Source organism: Chiloscyllium punctatum, chromosome 45, assembly GCF_047496795.1.
Source record: "Chiloscyllium punctatum isolate Juve2018m chromosome 45, sChiPun1.3, whole genome shotgun sequence".
Classification (NCBI taxonomy): domain Eukaryota; kingdom Metazoa; phylum Chordata; class Chondrichthyes; order Orectolobiformes; family Hemiscylliidae; genus Chiloscyllium; species Chiloscyllium punctatum.
In genome coordinates this window covers 24024223-24036415 of record NC_092783.1, presented here as the reverse complement: position 1 = coordinate 24036415, position 12193 = coordinate 24024223, and positions in this window count along the sequence as shown.

Sequence of the window (12193 nt, the reverse complement as noted above, 5' to 3'; positions counted from 1 at the left end):
TAGAGTTTAGAAGAACAAGAGGTGACCTTATCGAAGCATCTAAGATTGATGATTAGATTCCCTACAGTGTGGAAACAGGCCCTTCGGCCCAACCAGTCCACAGTGACCCTCCCACCCAAACCCACTAATGCACTCAACACTATGGGCAATTTAGGGGATTCTTTGGGGACTTGACAGGGTCAATGGAAAGTGACATTTTCCCAAGCAAAGTTTAAGATGTTTTACTTCTGATGAACCTGGCATCTGCTCAAGAGGGCTGGGAAAAGTTTGGTCTTCCTGTAGCACGTGTCTCATAGGGTCAGGTTTACGTGTGCTTCCATGGAGATGACCACTTCCACACTGGGAAGTAGGATTTCAAGCCTACTTCTGTGTAATGGCCTGTACCAAATTGCAGCTGGAACCTTCAGGTTTCAGAATAGTAGACCATCTGGCAGCCCTGCACAATGCACCGAGTGGTTCATTCTGCTCATTGGACTTTTCATATAGGCTACCTCCATCATTACACCATCTGAATCCTCAGTTTAACTCTTGTGAGGACACTTGCCAGGTCTTTCACCCGCATTTAGCTGCAGATTGTGTCAGCATGTGGAGAATTCTTCTCAAAGTGATCTTCATCAGTCTTCCTGTTCCTCTTACATTTGACACTCTGGCATCAGTTGTTAAGGAGGTGTCTGACAGAAGAAAGGCACAAGAGTATTGTGAGTGCCAGGAAGGGGGAGAGACCACATGGTACATTCATAGACCAACTAAAAGTTGAAGTCAGGAATAGATTAGAAGAAATAGAATGACATCATTTTTTTTTTAATTTCAAAAATATACTTTATTCATAAATGATTTGATGGTCTGTACATTGGATCATGCCATACATATGTCCATATTTACAAACACAGATTCGACTTTATTCTTGTCCTTTACAATCCTGTGCATTTTTTCAATCTTGTATATATACATATATTTGGCTGAGGCATCAGCAGAGCCCAAAAAAACGTCTGTATGGGCCCCCTGTTCTTCTTTCGGCAGGCCGATCTTACACAGTGGTCTTTCCCCACCGCGCCTTGGCGGCAGCTGCCCCAAGCTTCAGCGCGTCCCTCAACACGTAGTCTTGGACCTTGGAATGTGCCAGTCTGCAACACTCGGTCGGGGTCAACTCCTTCAGCTGGAAGATCAACAGGTTTCGGACCGCCCAGAGAGCGTCCTTCACCGAGTTGATGATCCTCCAGGCGCAGTTAATGTTCGTCTCGGTGTGAGTCCCGGGGAACAGGCCGTAGAGCACGGAGTCCCGCGTCACGGCGCTGCTCGGGACGAACCTCGACAAGCACCACTGCATTCCTCTCCAGACTTCCTCTGCATAGGCACATTCCAGAAGGAGGTATGTGACAGTCTCGTCCCCCCCGCAGCCACTTCGAGGGCAGCGTGCGGTGCGGCAGAGAGTCCGGGCGTGCATAAAGGATCTCACAGGCAGAGCCCTTCTCACCACCAGCCAAGCCACGTCTTGGTGCTTGTTGGAAAGTTCTGGCGATGAGGCATTCTGCCAAATGGCTTTGACAGTCTGCTCAGGGAACCGCTCGACAGGATCCGCCCTCTCCTTTTCCCGAAGGGTCTCAAGGACGCTACGTGCTGACCACTTCCTGATGGACTTGTGGTCAAAGGTGTTTTTCCTCATAAATTTCTCCACGAAGGACAGGTGATACGGAACGGTCCAACTACTCGGAGCGTTCCGCGGCAGCGAGGCCAGGCCCATCCTTCGCAACACCGGGGACAGGTAGAACCTCAGTACGTAGTGACACTTGGTGTTTGCGTACCGGGGATCCACGCACAGCTTGATGCAGCAACACACAAAGGTGGCCATCAGGGTGAGGGTGGCATTGGGCGTGTTTTTTCCCCCATTGCACCGGTCTTTGTACATAGAGTCTCTTCGGACCCGGTCCATCTTTGATCTCCAAATGAATTGGAAGATGGCCCGGGTGACTGCGGCGGCACAGGTCCTGGGGATAGGCCAGACCTGTGCCACATATAGCAATACTGAGAGTACCTCACACCTGATGACCAGGTTTTTTCCCGCGATGGAGAGCGACCGTTGCCCCCATCTGCCTAGTTTCTGTCTCATCTTCCTGATCCGCTCCTCCCAGGTCTTGGCGCACGCCCCAGCCCCCCCGAACCAAATACCCAGCACCTTCAGGTGGTCAGTCCTGACGGTGAAGGGGATAGAGGATTGGTCGGCCCAGTTCCCGAAGAGCATGGCCTCGCTCTTGCCTCGGTTTACCTTGGCCCCCGAGGCCCGTTCGAACTGGTCGCAGATGCACACGAGTCTGTGCACGGACAGCGGATCCGAGCAGAACACAGCGACGTCATCCATGTACAGGGAGGCCTTAACCTGCAGGCCCCCGCTGCCAGGAATAGTCACCCCTCTCAGGCTCGCATCCTTCCTGATGGATTCGGCAAATGGCTCTATGCAACACACAAACAAGGCGGGTGAGAGGGGGCATCCCTGCCTGACTCCAGATCTTACAGGGAAGCTATCTGATTCCCACCCATTGATTGAGACTGCACTGACAATGTTGGTGTAGAGCAGTCTGATCCAATTTCCGATTCCCTCCCCAAAGCCCATTTTGGAGAGGACATCCCTCATATATGTATGCGATATCCTGTCAAAGGCTTTCTCCTGGTCCAGGCTGATCAGGCAGGTGTCCACCCCCCTGTCCTGCACGTAGGCGATCGTATCCCTGAGGAGTGCGAGACTCTCAGAGATCTTCCTGCCCGGTACAGCACAGGTTTGGTCCGGGTGGATCACCGATCCCAGAGCAGACCTGACCCGGTTGGCGATGACCTTTGACAGGATTTTGTAGTCTGCATTTAACAGTGAGATCGGTCTCCAATTTCTAATTTCCTCCCTCTCCCCCTTCCGCTTGTAGACGAGGGTGATGATGCCTTTCCTCATGGATTCACTCATGGTACCTGCCCGGAGCATACTGACATACACCTCCAGCAGGTCCTGGCCGATCAAGTCCCAAAGAGCGGAATAAACCTCGACCGGTAAGCCGTCGCTTCCGGGAGTTTTATTCTTTTCGAAGGACTCGAGGGCCTTGGTCAGTTCATCCAGAGATAGCGGCTGGTCCAGCCTCTCTCGTGTTCCGTCATCTAGGACCTCCGTGATAGAGGACAGGAACGACTGGGAGGCCGCGCTGTCGGTCGGCTTCGAGTCATACAGGCTGGCGTAGAAGGATTTGCTGATCCTCATGACGTCAGCCTGAGATGACGTTACCGAGCCATCTTCTTTCTTCAGGCTGCTGAGCACGGAGCTCTCTTTGTGCACCTTCTGGATGAAGAAACGTGAGCACGTCTCGTCCTGCTCCACCGAGCGGACCCTGGACCGGAAGATTATCCTGGAGGCCTCCGAGGCAAAGAGCGAGGCTTGCTGGCCCTTCACCTCCTTGAGGTCCTCCGTGACATCCACCCCCATCGTCTGCAGCAGGAGCAGGTTCTGCATACTTTCCTGGAGCTGGGACAGTTTTCCCCGCCTCTGTCTCGCCTCCTGGACACCTTTGAGGATAAAGAACCTCTTGATGTTCCCTTTTACCATTTCCCACCAGTCCGCTGGAGACTCAAAGAGGGGCTTCACGGTTCTCCAACCTGCGTAATCCCTCTTGAGCTCTTCGATGTTTCCCGGGGTCAACAGCTTAGTGTTCAGTTTCCACGTTCCCTTGCCCGCCCGCTGTTCGTCCTGTAGGTGACAGTCGGCCAGCAGGAGGCAGTGGTCAGAGAAGAACACCGGCTTGACGTCGGTGGATCTGACCGAGAGCGTTCGGGACACAAACAGGTAATCTATCCTTGAGCGGATAGACCCGTCTGCCCGTGACCAGGTGTATCTACGCTGCGCTCCATCTGCAGGGGCGCTGAAGAATGACATCAAGTTAATTTAGAAGATATATAATTCTCTATGGTTTCAGCCTAAACCATCATCCTAGCCTTACCTACAGTAACACCATCTGCTTCATGGTGAAATTGGGTTTAAAGCATTTTGTCACTTGTGCAAAGCTGAGTTCAAGTCTCGTGATTTCTTCTGAACTGAAGAGGCATAAATGAATCATATATGAGTTATATGATGTGGAAAGACATGGAAAGGGCAGATTAGAAGGAGGAGGGAATTAAATAATGAAGGTGTTGCAGAAAGAAAAGGCAAAGGCAGTGGCAAAAAGGCCAGAGCATTGGCCTCAAGTAAGTGTAAATAGCAGAATAAAAATCAGCTCTGATTCAAAGCAAAAAGATGAAATCAAAAGTGATTCCCAACCAACACAAACAAAAACAGAAATTGCTGGAAAATCTCAGCCGGTCCAGCAGTATCTGTGGAGGAAAATCAGAGCTAATGTTTCGGGTCCAGTGTCCCTTGTTCAGAACTGATGGTAGCTAGGAAAATGTTTGTTCCTATGCAGAAGATAGGGTGGTGGAAGTGCATAAGGAGTAAGTGATAGGCGGAGGTAGTGCCCAAAGAGCCCATAGGTCCGGTGTGTGGGGATTGGGGTAAGGACATGGGAGAAAGTGCCTCCCTAAAAGTGCTGAACGCAAAATTGAATCCTGAAAGCTGCAGATTTCCCAAGCGGAAAATGAGGTGCTGTTCTTCCAGCTTGTGCTGAGCTTCACTGGAGCACTGCAGCAAGCCTGGGACAGAGATATTGGCCAGGGAACAGGGTGGGGTGTTAATTTGTGGCCAATATCCATGGCCAACATTTCTGAAGCTCTGGATTTAATATCGAATTCTATCATTTTTGAGATTGAGGCACTGTCATCCATGACCTTACCCCAATCCCCACACAGTGGGCCTTATTATCACATCGTCTGTTATTGCATATAGCCCATTGTTAGCCACCAATAGTCCCCATTAGCAGCCATTCATCTTCCCAGGCTGACTGCTAACCACTCCTTTATCTGTCCAACTATCCTTCTTTCTCTCTGGGCTCTATCTCCACCTATCATTTACTCCTCACCCTCTTCCCCATATCCTATATTCTGCATAAACAAAACTTTTTCCTAGCTGCCACCAGTCCTGAGGAAGGGTCACTGGACCCAAACAATTGACTCTGATTTCTTACCACAAATGCTGCCAGACCTGCTGTGTTTTTCCAGCAATTACTACTTATACTTCTAATTTCCTGCATCAGCACTTCTTTTCGTGTTTTATTTAGTGGTTTCCACCCATTTTATTATCAAGTTACACTTTAATAAGGCAAACATTTCCACAGCTACCCACGTTTTTCATTCTGTCTACACAAAATTCAAGTCAATGCATGTGTGGTTTTGGCCACTTGCTCTGTTGATAGGGATGGCTATGTGAGAAACAAAGCCCACTCACTTCAATAATTTCAGTCCGAGACAAGATCTGAATCAATAGTGTCATTTATTTTACACTTGCAAGTGGGTGTGATGTCCCGTGTCTAAGAGGCAAAAGACATACACACACTAGGTTCAATTCATACATAATATTTATATGATTTAATGTCCATTGTTTTACATTGCTCCCTCCCCTACTTACATCATCCACTTCCCTAAGACCGGCCTCCACTACCCCTGTTTGCCTCTTGCCTTATCCGGCCTTGTCTGTGATAAAATGCTTATTTCTGGTCTCACAAGGCTGTTTGACCTTACCCTGTTATAGGTCATTGTTAGGCATATCCCTTCTTCATCATTATCTACCCCCTTCATCTGTGCCTTTCCCGAGGCCGTTCTGATCCCTATGACCCTTTTAATTGGGGTTTGTTCCTGTGTTTTCATAAAAGTGGGAAGCAGATGTTTATACCTACTGTTTGTACAGGCGTATCTAGCTTAACTTCATCCTCTCACAACATCTTATCTATTTGCCCACCGTACCTACTATTGTTCATTGGCACATTTCATTCTGACATACAATTTTAGCTAATACAAAAACAATTCTACATTTCCTCTACATCGTTTCCATTCTTGTTGACTCAGCTCTTGACTAAAACAATTACCCACTGGTGTGAGTTCACCTCCTTTGTAAAATGGAATTGCAGAAGTAACACTAATCCTACTGATATCCCACAATTCCCCCTCTTTCTTTTAATTACCATTTGTTATCTTCTGCAAATATTTTATTTTTAAGCATCGCTCCCGAAATTTGCAAGCATCATCCCGGAGATTTCATCCATCTTGGTCTCACTCATCTGCTCATTATTTAGTCGATAAAGTCCTTCAACCTGATTCCCTTTTAGGGGCATCTGTTTCATTAAGGCTGTTTCAATCAACCTTTGGGTGAGTCCTCGTATACAGGGTATGATCATTTTTATTCATTGTTACCCACCAAAAGAGAGCTGACACAAAGCCTGCTGCAATCTGGTTACGAGCCTTAAATTCATCCGGTACTCCCCTAGGGACTCCTACCGAATCAAGATAAATCCTGTCATCGAAAGAAGTGTCTAACAGTAATCTCTTACCCCTTCCCTTTTTCCCTCCTCTGTTTTCCTTCTCAAATGCCAGGGTAAATGGAATTGCCAATTGTACAATTGCACATATCCCTCTCCAATCCGGAGGTAGGGTGGGTCTCAATATTTTGCCTCCACAGTACCACCATAGATCCGCTCGGGGAACCTTTAATGCTGAGTAGTTCCCTCCCTTCTCCGTTTCGGTGACATTCTTAATCTCTGTACATAGTTTCAGCTCCCCCAAATCTTTCGACCGACTTGTACCTCGTCTACGCACACACGAGGTGTGATTTCCAACTGCGGCAGAAAACAGGGGGGGAACTTTTACATCTTTCTTCTCCAAGGGAGGGAACATCAGAGATAGGGAGGTACAATTCCTATCATTCCACGCAGTCTCATCCTGATACAGGGCTATCATACATTTCATGCCCTTCCTGTCTCGCTTCCACCCGAGCGGAAAGGGAACCACCTGGGCCACTGGCCTACCAGAGGCACATGCATAGCAATTGCTTTTGTTCAGACTTTTTACAGTATACTTTACCCATTCAACCCAGGCATTTGCATCCCCGTACCCAGTTTCTATTTCAATGGTCTGTTTCAAGTCCTTTACCTCTATAAATTTTACTACTTTAGGATCATCGGGAGGGGTGAAAGATTGTATCTTATTACCCAGTAGTTCTACCCGTTTTCCCTGTCCTATACTAATTCAAAAACAATAGCCCAAGAAATCCTTCCCATTTGCTTTCATTTCTATCCCAAACATTTCATTTCATTGTATCTCATAGGTGCCCCACCCAGGATTGTTTCGTGCCATGTGGTTTTCCTTATTGTTAGGTATATTGGGTTACACTTTTTATCAGGGCAATCGCGAGCTGGTCGGAAGGGGGCCCGGTGTACTGTGACAAGACTGTTATACCAAGTACCGTCCCCAAGGCCATCCCCATAGGACTTAAGATGTATCTCAGAGCTGCGATACTGTCTCTGATTATCTACGTCCCCACAATTTACTAAGCTACATACATCAGCGTCTATTACTTGTGGGTTATCAGATTCAGGAACCGTTAATAATACATATGAAAATGATATTTGATGAAATGCCAATACTAAGAGAGCTAGCATCATAACTCTAAGCATTCCCAGTATTCTAAACATCATGCTGAAGCACAAAAAGACTTAATATACAATCTTACAGAAATAATCCCGCGCTCGCGTCGCCACTGTATAATTAGTTACTCAAAGTCTCTTTAGCCTGAGTTTCAGCGAATCTTGCGTTGATTCGGCTGTCCAGACTTCTTCCTCCACGGGAGGGTCCACTGGCCCTTTGATCCGAGTGTAGTGAGTCCAGCCTTTCTCTGCTGTCCTTATTGCTGTTTCGGTAGTCAAAAGAGCCTGGTACGGCCCTTCCCAGTCCGGCTGCAATTTAGGCTCTGTCCATGATTTTACTAAGATTCAATCTCCCGGCCGGATGGGATGAATGGTGCATTCAAGGGGTGGAGTCTGTGCCAATAAACCCTGTTTCCTGAGGAAAGACAAAGAGGAGGACAAACCCAGTATATACTTCTTTAAAAACAAATCTTTAGTTTCGGGACTTGGCAATTCTCCATTCGTTCCCAAGTAAGGTAATCCAAATAAGATGTCATAGGGGGATAGTCCCAAATCTTTCCTTGGGGCTGTTCGTACTCGCAAGAGAGCTATAGGTAAACATTTGATCCAGGGGAGTCTGGTTCCTATTATCAGTTTAGAGAGCTATCGTTTGAGTGTTTGGTTCATTCTCTCAACCCTTCCTGATAATGGCAGGTGCCATTGAGTATGGAACTCCCAGGAAATTCCCAACCCTTTCATTACCCCCCCGTAACACTTTAGAGGTAAAGTCAGTTCCTTGGTCGGAATCAATATGGTTCACGAGCCCATATAGGGGAATTATGTGCTCCAATATTGTTTTAGACACCCCACTCGCAGTGGCGGTAGCTGGGGGGTATGCCTCAACCCAACCAGATAAATGATCTACTATGACCAGCATATATTTTAGTCTGCCTACCCTGGGGAGTTCAGTATAATCTACTTGTATACTCTGGAAAGGTCTCAGTCCTGGGTCTCTTCCTCCCGGGGTCTGTTTTCTCAAGACTTTCTTATTTACCTTTCTGCATATGATACATCCCTCACATATTTGTTTAGCAATTGTATATATTCCTTTACATCCATATTCCCTAAGAACTAAATCACACATTGCTTGTACTCCCCAATGGCTGCCTTGGTGTAGGACAGCCATAATCTCTCGCATCATCATTTTGTTTAACATTTCCCTTCCATCAGGTAACCTCCAAGGCCCGTCTGCTGTTTTTACAGCCCCTAAATCTCTCAATTCTTTTTCTCCGCTTTCAGTAAATATAGGAGCTTCCCGAGGACCTGGGACAGTAGGTATTAGGGAATGAATCACCACTTCTTGTGGGTTCAGGGCTGCTTCCTTAGCCACCTCATCGGCTAATCTATTTCCCCTAACCTCTAGTTCATTTCCTTTCTGATGACCATTTACATGCACTACTGCTATTTCTCGGGGAAGTAATAGGGACTCCAAGACTCGTTTAATCAATTCTTCATGTACTAATTCCTTCCCCCACCTCTGGGTTAATACTCCCACAACCGCTCCCTTATCTACGGTAGCAAAGAGGTGGAAAGGTTTATCTAGGGAAGGTAGGGCTAACACAGGGGCATGGATCAAATCTCTTTTGAGTTTCTCAACTAGTTCTTTTTCCTCATCATCCCAACTTAGACATTTGGGTTCCCCCTCTAATAGTTTGAGATATAATTTCTTAGTCTTCAGTGCATAGGAATCAATCCACAATCTGCAATAACCCGTTAGACCTAAAAATTTGCGTAACTCCCTTTTAGTGCTGGGCAGTGGCATTCCCACTATTCCCTCTATCCGTTCCGGGCTTATCTTTCGCTTTCCCTCACTAACTAAATGTTCCAAGTATTTCACTTCTTGCTCCACATATTGTAGTTGGTTTTTAGATACCCGCAGTCCCTGCTGACCCAGGAAATTCAATAATTTGTTAGTGGCTTCTACTACTCTTTCTCTTCTTTTTCCTGTTACTAAGAGGTCGTCTACATACTGCAACAGGGTAGTCCCCTTGGGGCTGCTAAATTTCTCCAATACTTGTTCTAACATCTGTCCAAATAAATTCGGGGATTCCGTAAACCCCTGGGGAAGCACAGTCCATCGGTATTGCTGTTTTCGTCCTGTCTTAGGGTCTTCCCACTCAAAGGCAAACAAATTCCTACTTTCCTCTGCCAAGGGACAGGCCCAAAAGGCATCCTTTAAATCTATCACACTAAACCATTTGTGGTCATGAGGGATCTTACTTAATAAGGTATAGGGGTTTGGCACCACTGGGTGCCTGATCAGTACTATTTGATTTAATGTTCTCAAATCCTGCACCAATCGGTAAGTTCCATCGGATTTCCGCACTGGTAGTATTGAGGTATTATAAGGAGACATACATGGCTCCAACAATCCATCTCTAATCAATCCTTCAATTACTGGCTGCAGTCCTCGTTTACCTTCTATGGAAATGGGATATTGTCGCTCACAGACAACATCCCCTTTCCTTTTTAAATTTATTTCAAGGGGGGGGGATCTGTAATTTTCCACGATTCCCTTCTCTAGCCCATACAATAGGGTCTATCTCTCTCTCCAGATCCTCTGTCAACATTGCCATTTGGACAACTAATTCTTTTTCCTGAATTCCAATCTCCAGTCCTAAGAGGATAATTAAATCTCTCCCTAGTAAGTTACTTCCTATATCAGGGATATACAACAATTCCCCTTTGACCCTATCCTTAGGACCTTCTATCATCATAGGTTCAAATACTGGAACAGTAAATCCCTCCCCTTTAACCCCTGAAACAGTAATTGACCGTGTCGACATTTCTACTTTCTTTGGTTTAAAATTCAGTGATGACCGTGCTGCCCCCGTATCTACTAGGAAGACTACCTCTTCCTTATAGGGTCCCACCTTCAGGTTTATCAAGGGTTCCTGGTGGGCCCCCGAGGGCAGGAACCCCTGACACCCCTATACTTCATCAAAATTCATAAGCGGAATTGCCCTCTCTTCCCTTTGTACATCAGGACACTCCCGCTTAAAATGCCCTATCTTTCCGCAATAATAGCATCCTGCCTGTGGAGTCTTCCAGCTCTGCCCCTGTCGCTCGAACCCTCTATCAAATACTCCCCCTTGTCCTCTCCCTCTCTCTCTCTCACTCATTGACAAATAAATTCAGATATTTACAAACCCAGTCTTTGTCCGACCTGAATTTTGGCCAAAAGAGGCGGGACGAAGAATGGATTCCTTAGTCCATATGAAGCAACAATATTTAATCATCTTTTTCCCCTGTACAAGTATTATTTTGCCAATTCCACAACATCCTCCCCAAAGAACTTTCTGGAGGTATGTTGTAAGGGACCCCGCCTCCAATTCCATTGCTTTTTCCTTCTTTTGTTTTCCCGGAGGCTTTTTCCTTACCCACGGCACAACCCATATTGAGTTCCTTCGTTAGTCCCTTATTAACTACTAAAACTCAATCCCGGCCACCAAGGCAATACTTAAAAGTCAGGTTTCTTACCTTGGTCTGTGCACAGAGTTGCCTGGCCCCTTTGTGCCGTATTGTCTATCGAGCTCCTATCACTGTCTGATTCAGATGTCTCTCTTGTGGGATTCGTACCAGTCGCCCAAGGGAGCAGACCAAACCAGGACACGAGACCGCTCCTCAATGGGGAACGGGACGCGTCTTCCCAGTGTCCAAGGCCAGCCACTCCCCCCGGTGATGGAAGAAAATCCCGGACGAGCCCCCAATTGTGAGAAACAAAGCCCACTCACTTCAATAATTTCAGTCCGAGACAAGATCTGAATCAATAGTGTCATTTATTTTACACTTGCAAGTGGGTGTGATGTCCCGTGTCTAAGAGGCAAAAGACATACACACACTAGGTTCAATTCATACATAATATTTATATGATTTAATGTCCATTGTTTTACATTGCTCCCTCCCCTACTTACATCATCCACTTCCCTAAGACCGGCCTCCACTACCCCTGTTTGCCTCTTGCCTTATCCGGCCTTGTCTGTGATAAAATGCTTATTTCTGGTCTCACAAGGCTGTTTGACCTTACCCTGTTATAGGTCATTGTTAGGCATATCCCTTCTTCATCATTATCTACCCCCTTCATCTGTGCCTTTCCCGAGGCCGTTCTGATCCCTATGACCCTTTTAATTGGGGTTTGTTCCTGTGTTTTCATAAAAGTGGGAAGCAGATGTTTATACCTACTGTTTGTACAGGCGTATCTAGCTTAACTTCATCCTCTCACAACATCTTATCTATTTGCCCACCGTACCTACTATTGTTCATTGGCACATTTCATTCTGACATACAATTTTAGCTAATACAAAAACAATTCTACATTTCCTCTACATCGTTTCCATTCTTGTTGACTCAGCTCTTGACTAAAACAATTACCCACTGGTGTGAGTTCACCTCCTTTGTAAAATGGAATTGCAGAAGTAACACTAATCCTACTGATATCCCACAGCTATCAACAGATGTTACCGACAATAATAAACTCTGAGGTTTTAGAATAAAGTCCCTACAGTGTGGAAACAGGTCATTTGGCTCAACAAGTCCACACTGAAGAGCATCCCACTCAGACTCACATTCCCCCACCTTATTTCTGAAATTCTGCATTTCCCATGACTAATCCACTT